General features: G+C 48.6%; 1 protein-coding gene across 1 annotated transcript in view; it reads left to right on the top strand.

The window, feature by feature from the left end:
• The window catches only part of Tead4 (TEA domain transcription factor 4), a 78,151-nt gene that overhangs the window by 37,166 nt on the left and 29,233 nt on the right, over window positions 1–11,752 (top strand). The gene's annotated exons all lie outside the window — the stretch shown is intronic.

The raw sequence follows: 11,752 nt of genomic DNA, 5'->3' as shown, positions 1-11,752 counted from the left end.
GTGCCATTACAGGCCAGTCTGAAGAGGCATTTCTTTTTCAGTTGCAGCTCCATTTTCCCAGGTGGCCCTCTTTGTGTCAGGTTGACAGAAAAACCAGCCAGGTGCTTAGGTCTTTGCTCTCTGCTTCTTTGTGCTTTGTGCTTCTAGCTCTTACACTGTCCTTGTTGGCCATTATCCCTCTCTTGCTTCTAGGGGCCTGTGGAGGCCTAAGTCTCTTCTACTCGCACTACCTTGATGGCAGGTCTGACCTAGAGCAAGACTTAACCTTGCTGAACACTGCTTTTCTTCTCTGTCAGGATATGTGTGACTACCTCTGAGGAAGATGCTTTGACTTCCTTTATTTCATGGTAGGATATGGACGTTAAGCTGTTTGTATGGACAGTGTTCAGTCGCGTTAAATATAGTCACAGTTTTTCCTTATTCCTTTATAATCTTTGAGAGTCATTATTTTGGGGGTTGACTCGGTAGGTAAGAGTGCCTTTTATACAAGCACAAGGACCTGGGGTCAGATTCCAAGCATCTGTGTAAAGAGTCAGACATGGCCTGGATAGCCTTGTGGGCAGAGACAGGAGGACTGCTGGAGCCTGCCAGTCTATTGCCATGTTCATTGAGAGGCCCTTTCTCAAGGGGTTAAGGTAGAGGGTGACAGAGTGGGACATATTGTGGCGTGTGGATGTACACACCACATGTACACACACATTATTATTATAGGTTATACTTTATTGATTTGTTTTGTGTATGTGTGTGGGTGCTCATTTGCTGAGGTATGGCTGTGAGGGTCAAAGGACAGCTTCTGGGAGTGGGTTCTGTCTACCATGTGGGTCCTGGGGTTCAAACTCAGTTCATCAGTCTCACCAGCCCCCACGGTACTATTATTTTTATGGTGCTGAGGATGGAACCAAGGGTCTTGTGTATGCTTGGCAAACCTTCTAGTACCAGTCACAACCCCATCTTTTTTGTTTTTCTTTTTTAAGATTACACACACACACACACACACATACACACGTACAATATAGCTATCAGACACACCAGAAGAGGGCACCGGATCCCATTACAGATGCTGGGAATTGAACTCAGGTCCTCTGGAAGAGCAGTCAGTGTGCTCTTAACCGCTGAGCCATCTCTCCAGCCCCACCACCCCAATTTGATACATTCACGTCATTGTGCAGCATCACTATCCCTTTCTAGAACTTTCCATTGCCCTCAGGTGGAAATTGTACCCATCAAACAATAGCTCCTCATTCTTTCGGGCTCCCAGCCATGATAACAGCATCCCTGTTTCTGTGGATGGGCCTGTTCTAGGTGCCTCAGAAAAGTAGAATCGTGCAAAGTTTACTTCAGTGTCTGTGAGGGTTTTGTGTTTGCATGGAGGGTAGAAGCCAGGGCTCTGTCCATAGAAAACACGTGATCTACCAGTGAGCTACAGCGCGGCCCAAAGGTCCGGCTTGCTAGCCCATCACTAGCAAACGGACTTTTGTGTTATTTGTGTCCTTGGCTGTTATAACATGATAGTGAGCATTAGTGTGTCAGTGTCTGCGCCCGGTGGTAAGCCAAGAGAGTAAGGAACTGTTAGTGCCAATGACATCAAAAATAATGTTTAACTGGGCGTGGCGGCACACCCCTTTAGTCCCAGCACTCAGGCAGAGGCAGGTGGATCCCTATGAGTTTGAGATCAGCCTCATCTACATATGGATTTCTAGGGTAGCCAAGGCTACGTACTGAGGACTTTTATCAAAGCAAACAAACCAACAGCAATGTTTGACTTTCCTTCTTTCCCTGTGGCTGTGATAAAATACTCTTGACAGAAGCCCACTAGCAAGAGAGTTTACTTGGGCCGAAAGTCCAGAGTGACAGTCCGCTGTGGCGGGTCACGGTAGCAGGATCTTGAGGGGGCCGGTGATATCATGGTCACAGCCAGTAGGTAGTGAATGGTGAATTTTTAAATAAAAAATTTAAGTTTTTTTTATTATTTATGTGGGTGTTTTTCTGTGCACTACGGGCATGTCTGGTGCCTATGGAGGCCGGAAGAAGGTATTGGTCTCCTGGTGGTCCTTAGCCAGCATGTGGATATGGGGGATTGCACTTTCATTCTCTGGAAGAACAAGTCACCTCTCTGGGCCAGAGAACGATGTTTGTTTATTTTTATCCCTCCCCCACCCCACCAATCTCACTCTGCAGATAAGGCAGAGATCTGCCTGCCTTTGCCTCTGGAGTGCTAGGATTAAAGGGTTTGGGGGTAGGGTGGTACTCGTGTGTGTGTGTGTGTGTGTGTGTGTGTGTGTGTGTGTGTGTGTGTGTATGTGTGAGGTGTGGCTGGGGTTTGGGAGGGATAGGGGTTCATGAGTGTGTGTGTGTGCTGGGGTTTGGGAGTGGGGTGGGGATTCATGAGTGTGTGTGTGAGGCTGGAGTTTGCAGGTTGGTTAGGGGCTTGTGTGTGTGGCTGGGGTTTAGGGGTGGGGTGGGAGTTTGTGAGTATGTGAGTTGGGGGACTGTGGTTTGGGGGTATTCTTGGCAGTTCTGGATCTCACTCTGTAGCTGAGGCTGGTCTCTAACGCAGACATCTGCCTTTCTCTGCCTCTGGAGGTCATGCTTGTGTATGGGGAGGCGCTCATGTCATGGCACTCATGGGGGTCAGAGGACTGTCTGCAGCTCCAGCAGGTTGCTGGTTCTCTTCCTCTACTGTGTGTGAGTCCCAGGAATAGAGCCTAGGTTGTCAGTTGTCTTAGTCAGGGTTTCTATTCCTGCACAAACATCACGAACAAGAATCGAGTTGGGGGAGGAAAGGGTTTATTCGGCTTACACTTCCACATTGCTGTTCATCACCAAAGGAAGTCAGGACTGGAACTCAAGCAGGGCAGGAAGCAGGAGCTGATGCAGAGGCCATGGAGGGATGTTACTTACTGCCTTGCTTCCCCTGGCTTGCTCAGCTTGCTTTCTTATAGAACCCAAGACCACCAGCCCAGGGATGGCACCACCCACAGTGGTGCCACCACCCACCTCCACCCTTGATCACTAGTTGGGAAAATGCCTTACAGGTGGATCTCATGGTGGCATTTCCTCAAGGGAGGCTCCTTTCTCAGTGATAACTCTAGCTTGCGTCAAGTTGACACACAAAACAGGCCAGGACATCAGTGTAGGCAACACTGCCCTCACCTACTATCTCAGAGGCTCCAGGAGAGAAGTCTGTTCTGTGCTTAGCTCTCCTCCTCTCCTTATACGGCTTCAGGAATGGCACTGCCTTCTTTTGAGCCTAACCTAAGCAATCCCTCGAGGGTGTGCCTAGTGACACCACTCCTAGTGATTCTAGATCAAGCCGTCAATCAATCGAAATGCCGTTCCCATCCCCACTCCAATGAAGCAGAAGGCTCCGGTTTTTCCACATCTTGCTATTCTATTTGTAGCTGTCCGAGTGGGTGTGAGGTGGTATCTTGTGATAGTGATGTTCAGTGATGCCGAATGCCCTTTCACATGCTTGCTGGAACAAGACACTGTCTCTGAGGTGAGTGGGATGGCGAGCACCCCCTCACAGTTATGATAGGTGCAGTGCAAAGAAGACGTAGACCTGAAGACAAGTCTTCTCTCGAGGAGCCTCCACGCTTAGTGGGGACTGTGCCAGAGAGCTCAACCAAATGTGAAGGCCCAAACCATCATCACCTGGGGAGAGGAGGTGGGAACGGGCACACCCGCATGCTCAGGGCAAGCTCTTGGGGGTGTCAGCCAACAGAAATTTCACCAGAAGTCATGGGGCCTCTTCAGGGATGATGGCGGTAATGGCTCAGTTCAGTCCCATCACTGTGGTCACTTCTCCACAAACAAGCTCCTCCCTGCAGACCGCTGGCATCAGTGGATCTTGGATAGAGAGGCTCTCCTGCTATCCAGGTTAGAGAACATAACTTCTCCTTTCTGGACCCTAGCTTGAGAAAGGGAATAATGACAAAGTACAGAGCAAGGGCTGTCTCTCTGGAAAGAGGTTCTTAGACCATTTCAGTTTTAAAGCCCACTGCATTCATGATAAGCAGCAGCATTAACTAGAGAAGGGCCTGACAGTCAGAGAAAAATGGCCGACTGTCTTGGCCTCCGGCTAAGCAGCCTGTCTTTTACTTCCTCTATGCTGATTTTGTGGCACAGGACAAAGGCTGATGTGGTAGAGACTGCTCTGCCTCCAGAAATGAGATGCAGAAGTCACTGTTCCAGTCAAGATTTTGCAGGTGGGACAGCAAGTCTGGTGGAGTTCTGTCTAGGACAAGGCCCAGGCTGGCTGGCGGCTTTGTGGGAAGCAAAAAGGTCATGAGATGACTGAGGTGATTCCTCAGCTGAGATTCCCACCCTCAATCCCTGGCCAGGCTGAGGCACTCCCTTCTCCTTGGGCAGTCCTTGGAACTGAGCTGTGTGTGTTAGCTGTTGAACACATGTTCTCCAACAGTTGGGCCTACCATCTGTGTGGTGGGGATGCCCTTCCCAGCCCCTCCCAGGTCCTCTCTAGGGTGGGCCAAGACCACCTGCCACATTGCAATGACCAGCTGCTCAGGGTCTCCTTCAAAGTCCAGGGTGGCTTCCTCCCTCCTTGGCATGTGAGCTCAACTGCTGAGGGGTGAGGCTGGAATGGCCACATGTGTCTTTCCCATCTTTCTGAATTATCTGGGTTTTCCATTCTGTCCCCCCTCATTCTCATCTCACTTCCCCCCTTTTTCCCTTTGGGTGGGAGATTTCTTTTTTAGACACTATATACCTCATGCTAGCCTTGAACTCAACTCACTCTGCACTCCAGAAGGCTTCCAACTAAATATCCTCCTGCCTCAGTACTGAGGTTGTGGGTGTGCCTCACCACTCCTGGGGCACGCTTTGGCAGTCCTCTCTTCAGGACCACATTCCCACCTGCCCCTACTCCTCCTCATCCATGAAATGTTTTCCTGAGCTCAAGATACCACCGTCTATAAGGGTTACACTGTGGTACATCCTTAGGTCTTGGGGGATCGAGGTCTTATTTGTGCTGATGCTCAGGAGATCAAGATGACCCACTGAAAGTTGGGGAATAGAATGGATCCTTGTCAAGGAAATCTACTGCCACTTGGGAGAAGGCTTCTGCAAGAAAACCCAGCCTTTGTGTAGCCATCGTGATGAATAGTCACCGTCCTAGAAAACAGTCCTCATGGGCCACTAACGAGCCATGTGACCATGATTGAAGCATTTCTCCATCCTGGGCTTCATTTTCTTCTTTGGATTAGTCAGGGCAAGTACCTGCTTCTAAGAGACATGACCACATTCAGTCAAAGTTATGCCATGTGTTTGTTAAGAAATGGTCTTCTTGTGGGTGTGGTGGTACAGATCTTTAATCCTACCATTCAGAAGGCAGAGGTAAGTGGATCTCTGAGTTCGAGACTAGCCTGTTTATGTAGACTACATACATTTACATATATGTATATTGAATTCCAGACCTGACACACTGCATAGCAAAATCCCATCTTAAAATAAACAGAACACACACACACACACACACACACACACACACACACACACACACACACACACACACACCAAGACAAGGCCATAGAGAGGTCAGCAGTTAAGAGTATTTGCTCTGCAATCATGAGGAACAGAGAGAGTTTGGATCCCAACGTTCCTTTAATGCACCAGGTTCCACATATGCCTGGCTCTGAGGGGTGGGCAGAGGCAGAGGCTCTTGGGCTCCTTGGCTTTCAGCATAGCTGGAACATGAGTACTGGGTTCAGGGAGAGACTCTGCCTCAAAAGAATAGACAGAGAGATACAGGAGGACACTAGTCACCCTCTTTTTGGCCTCTGTATGCATTCTGTATACTTGAGACACAAACAAACATAAATCTCAAACATGTATTGTTTGTGTGCATGCATGTGCTGTGTAGTAAGTACATGAGTGGAAGCTAGAGGAACAGCTTTTGGGAGTCAGTTCTCTCCTACCCTGTGGGTCTTGAGGCTTGAACTCAGATGGTCAGATTTGGTGACAAGTGCCTTTATCTGCCTGGCCATCTCTCTACCCCTAAATAAATCTATAAATAAATAACTTTTTAAATGGAACAAATAAGGAAGGGGGGAAGAGAGAGAGAGAGAGAGAGAGAGAGAGAGAGAGAGAGAGAGAGAGAGAGTGTGAAACTGAAGCCAGTCTGCATAAATTTGACTCTCAGCCACTTGTGGGGCTATGATCTTGAATAATTTACTAAACCTCCCATCTGTGGCATGGAGGTGACAGAGCCAGCTGCACAGAGCTCTGTGAGGAGATAACGCAGGGCTGCAAATACAGCTGTGACTTCCACATCTGTACGTGTGCAAATACTTACACTGACAGGTGGCGCATAGCAGGCGTCAAAGGAAAGAAATAGCTAAAGCTTCCTCCATGCACACTAGTTTGGGCTGGATAACAGCACACTGCCTGCAGTGACCTTTCCTATGTGACAGGAAGGAAACTATTCCTCTCGGCTCCAAACACCCTCAGAAATTCCACTTCCACACTGGGGCACGCACTTCTGCCAGCTTCTCCTGTGGCAGGAGGGTGGATGGAGTGATAGCCGGGGGTGAACAACCATGAGTCAGAAGAAGGCAAAGGTGTGGACGGTGTGAGGAACCACGAGAGCAAACAGAGAGCCCTGGACGCCACGAGCAACCCTTAGCCATGGAATTTAAAATGGCATCTCACAGGAGAGAAGGGAGAAATTGGATGGCCAGAAAATGTGAAGATGGCGGCCAGAGGTTCAAAGATGGGTGGGAGAGATCATTCCAGACTCGTTTCACATCAAGATACACACCTCAACATTGCTGGGAGGTTTTTTTTTTTTTTGTTTGTTTGTTTTTTTTTTTTTAGATTTTTGAATTAAGGTCTCGTTTGTTTGCTTTTGATTCTTTTCCTTCTTCTGTTTGTTCATTTGTTTTTAAGACTAGCTCTGTAGACCAGGGCAACCTTGAACTCACAGAGATCTGTTTACCTCTTGACTCTGCAGTGCTGGGATTAATCGGTACACCACCGTTGCCCGGTCTCCTTTTATAGCCCCGACTGGCCTGGAAATTTATTATGCAGTCTAGTCTGGTCTTTAAACTCAAAGTGATCCTCCTCTCTCTCCCTCTCGTGCCGTAATCATGCACCTAACTAAATTTTTGTTTGTTTGTTTGTTTGTTTAAGGAACTTGGGTGGCAACACATTGGTCAGGTCAGCACTTGAGAGGCTGGGGCAGCAGTGGTGGATTTTTGTACTGAATGTTCCTCGGGCTTGGAGGAGGGGCTCAGGCACCGTGTATGGCCTATTCTGTAAGAGGCATGGCTGAGCATCCTCCTTGGGCCTGGTTCTGTGCCACAAGCAGGTGGCCTGGGTGGTCATCTCTCCTAGACCTGTTAATGGGTGTTCTCACTGAGAGTTTTTTCCCAGCTTGTTTTGCTATGTGATGCTGTGACTGTTACAGGGAGAGCTGGGCTTACTCTGATTCCTTGTGCACCTAGCACACCCCTAAACTTAATTCCTCCTAGTTCAGACTGGCCTGGCTGTGTACCTGAAGGTGACTTTGAACTTCTTTTCAAAGGAAGTCTGAATTTCAATAAAAAAAAAAAAGACTTAACTAACCTAATTAATTAAAAATATTTTATTTATATTGGTGTTTGCCTCTACGTATGTCTGTGTAAAGGTTTCAGATCCCCCCCCCCCCCCCAGAACTGAAATTACAGGCGGCCATGTGGATGCTGGGATTTGAAACCTGTTCCTTTGGAAGAGTAGCCAGTTCTCTTAACCATTGAGCCATGTCTCTAGCCCCTAATTTACTTTTTTAATTTAAAAATTAATTTACATTTATTTATTTGTGTGGATCTATGTGGGTGTGTGTGTGCATACTGAGGTCAGAGAACAATCCTCCTCCCACCAGGTGGGTCCTAGGAATGGAACTCAGGTCTTCAGTTTTCATATCTAGCACCTTTATTTGCTAAGCCAGTTTTGTTTACTCTGTTTGACTGGTTGGTTGGTTGGTTGGTTGGTTGGCTGATTGGTTGGTTGGTTGGTTGATTGGTTGGTTGGTTGGTTGGTTGGCTGATTGGTTGGTTGGTTGATTGGCTGATTGGTTGATTGGTTGGCTGGTTGGTTGGCTGGCTGATTGGTTGGTTGGTTGGTTGATTGGTTGGTTGGTTGGTTGGTTGGCTGATTGGTTGGTTGGTTGATTGGTTGTTTGGTTGATTGGTTGGCTGGTTGGTTAGTTGGTTGGTTGGTTGGCTGATTGGTTGATTGATTTATTGGTTGGTTGGTTGGTTGTCTGATTGGTTGGTTGGTTGATGAGTGTACATGCTATAACATGTATGTGGACGTCAGAGGACAAGTACAGAGTTGGTTTTCTCCTTCTATCTTTACAAGGGGTCCAGAGATCACACTCTGGTTGTTAGGCTGTGGGTCAAACCTTTACCTGCTGAGTCATGTGGAGATCCTGGTAACCTTGAATTTCTGATTGATCATGTGGCTTCTACCTCCAAAGTGTTAGAACTATATAGGCATGTACCACCATGTCTGACTTATGCAGTGCTGAGGCTTGGGGCTGAACTCTGGGCATCCTGTATGATAGTCAAGTACTTTACTCCCCAACCTTCTGGGGAGTTTTCTGGGTATTTGATATGGACAAATAATAAACACCCCATTCTCAGGGTGTACTTCTTGGGGGAGAGACAGTGCTCAGATTATCAGTAGATTACATAGCACTTGGAGGAAACTGAGGATGATGGTGAGGCTGAGATGTGCTGGTGGGGACAGAGATCCTTGCTCTCATATATTGTCAGGGAAGATGTCACAAGACCATGGCAGCCATCTCCACCCAGGCCACAAGGCCATTCCAGACACCGCCAGGAACATGAAGGCGAGGTTCCCTGATGGAAGGACAGCAAGCACAACTCCTATTGGGCAAGAGTACCTAGAACATTCCAGGAGGCAACTCAGTGTGGCAGATAGATGACATGCAGAGAAGTGACTGAGCTGGTTATGAGGGTGGACAAATCCTTTGCCTGCTTCTGGGTCACTGGAGGGACTTGAACGTTTTGTGTGTGTTTGTGTGTGTGCGTGTGCATGCGTGTACTTGTGCACGCTTTGAAGATTCCTTGTGTATGCTAGCTTAGAGCTCTACTGTTGTCCCCAGCTCTCTTTATCCTTCCCCTGACCCCTCAAGAAAGTATGTCCAGCCCGTGGCAGAAACAATCCTCTTGCCTCTCAGCCTCCTTCGTAACTGAAACTCTGACACTGCTACCACATCTGGCAGACCTTGGACTCATCTGAGGAAGATGGGAAGCCAGGACAGCACCTGGATTCTAGCAGACATGCCAACTGCTGGACTGGCAATAGCCTGAAGCAGGAAGCCAGGTGGAAGGGATTAATAACTCAGGCCAATGTCAGTCTGTGAGAGTTCTCTATGCTAACGAGGTATCTAGATAGGCCCACCTTGGGTGCCAGATGTTGTTGGTCTGTATTTCTGCCTTACTACTGTGATGCTAGGCCACCGGCATGTCATTCAGAGAAGGTGAAATGCAGGGCCAACAGGCTGCATGTCTGCCTTGCTACTGGAACTGGAGCACTGTGGGAATGTTGCTCAGGGAAGGAGAATGCAGTCTAGGATAGGAGGTCCCAGTCCATGTTTCTCCAGGTTAGAAACAGTGGGAACTGGGTCAGATGTTGTGGTTCTCAGTCTCCTGTGTACCCACATATTGCCAGCAGCCATATTTGAGGAGTTGAGAATGGAGGTCTGCTGGCCCACACTGAGCCTGTGATGTGATGTGGGTGGGATCTGGCTTAGTTCCGAGTGAGTGCCAAATGTATGGAGGGGCTGGATGCTCAGGAAGGGAAACTCATTGGCTAAACACTTGGCACCTATCTAGATACCTCGTGAGCATGGAGAACTCTAGGTTTTTATGCTACATGACTGGTTGTCATGGTCCTCTTAGCAGAGTGTCATGGTCATGTGTTCTAGGATTGGTAATCTGAGGTGGTCTGGCCAGGAGCTGATTCTAACACCTACCATTCTCAATTATGAGATTTACTGGAGTTTTTGAGTCTGCTTCAACCTTGCTAGTTCTTCTGTCTGGTGCACAGTTGGTTCCACTTGCTACACAGGCCAGAGCATGGTAGCTTAGACCACAGAGCTGAGGTGGAGAGAAGGGGCCTAATTTTGCGACTATTCTGAAAGCAGAACTCAGTCATTCCTTCACCCATGTGTTGATTCCTTTCATCTGGTGCCAAACACTGGAGATGTTAACTTGTTTGTTTTGAAATACGGGCTCATTCTGTAGCCCAGGCTGGCCTGTAATTTCTGATCCTCTTGTGTCAGTCTCCCAAGTACTGGGTCACAGGCATGCACCCCCATTCCCAGCCTTGGAGATACAGACTGGAGTAAGAACAGACTGAATCGTGTGTGTATTCTTTTCCTCTGGAGCACAAAGAACCCAAGCAGATAACTGCCAAGGCATGAGCCAGAGGAGCAGCCCAAGAACGAGTTCCCAGATGTCCCTAAGGTTCGCAGTATCCCCTGCTGGCTTGGCTAGTTTTGTGTCAACTTATCACATGGTGGTCATCAGTGAGGAGGGACAGTAGGCAAGCCTGGAGATCATTTTCTTAATTAGTGATTGATGCGAGGCCCAGTCCATGGTGGGTGAGGCCACTCCTGGGCTGGTGACCCTGGGTTCTATAAGAAAGCGAGCTAAGCAAGCCATGTGAGCAATCCAGCCAGTGAGCAGCACCCCTCCACGGCCTCCTCGCCAGCTCCTGCCTCCAGGTTCCTAAGTCAGGAAAAATTTGTGTGATCAAATATAGAAGAAAGACTTGAGAAGAACGAGATTGAGCTGGATTAGAAGCCCCAGGGGAGATCCATGGGCTTGCCGTGGTCCCAAAGCTCCTTTGTAGAACTGTAGGTTCAAGCCCAGCTCGCTCAACCCTAATTTCGTTGTCCCTTTCCCATAACCTATCACTGATGGCTCAGGCTTCAGATGTCATAGCTGCAGCACGATCACCGCTAGTTAGACACTGGGTAGAACCACTGGGCATTCATTGCACTGCCAGCAGAACCTATGGAATATGTTCCCTCCAGGGCTTTGGGAGAGACATCTTTCAGGACTCATATTTTTAGGTGCAGACCGGCTCACAACAGCCCCTGAGGAGCCTGATTCCTCCTTACTCCTTCCTTCCCCAGACACAGACAAGCCAGTGCTCTCAGGCCAGCACATCTTCCTGGCAGTTGAAGACTCTTAATTTGGACTTGGCTGTGGGGAAAGGTCAGCTTGGGGGCCAGCCTGGCTCTGGCCAAACTCTCTAGTTACAGGCCAGGGCTCGCCTCACCTGCCCCCGTAAAAGCGGCTTTCTCACATGGCCACTCCAGCCTCAGATGACAGGGCAGGCCTCTGCTGTGCCCCCTGGCCTAGATGTAGAGCAAAAAGGTGATGGCTTCCCCTACCTCAGCCTTCCCTCTCCCTTCCCTTCATCTGATGTTCACACAGAGGTTGACATCTCACTGAGTCCTACCTGCTTCCTAAACCCGAACTCCTCATTTGCAAACACATCTGCTCCATGCGGAGACGAGCTTCCCTAACCTAGATACTAAGCTCTGTTTATTGGACAGAGGTGGGGGGAGGTGGGGTTAGATCAAGGATGGACACATGGTCCGAGCCAGCCAGGGCTAGATAGTGACACTCTTTTTTTCAAAAAGCAAGCAAATACACACATTTGGCAAGATATCAACTATGAAAAGGGTCTGAGGAGGCAGCGTTGGTAACAGAGT

This window comes from Rattus norvegicus, chromosome 4 (assembly GCF_036323735.1).
Source record: "Rattus norvegicus strain BN/NHsdMcwi chromosome 4, GRCr8, whole genome shotgun sequence".
Taxonomy (NCBI): Eukaryota; Metazoa; Chordata; class Mammalia; order Rodentia; family Muridae; genus Rattus; species Rattus norvegicus.
Note: the sequence above shows the minus strand (reverse complement) of the source record. Positions and strands in the feature narration are given on the sequence as shown.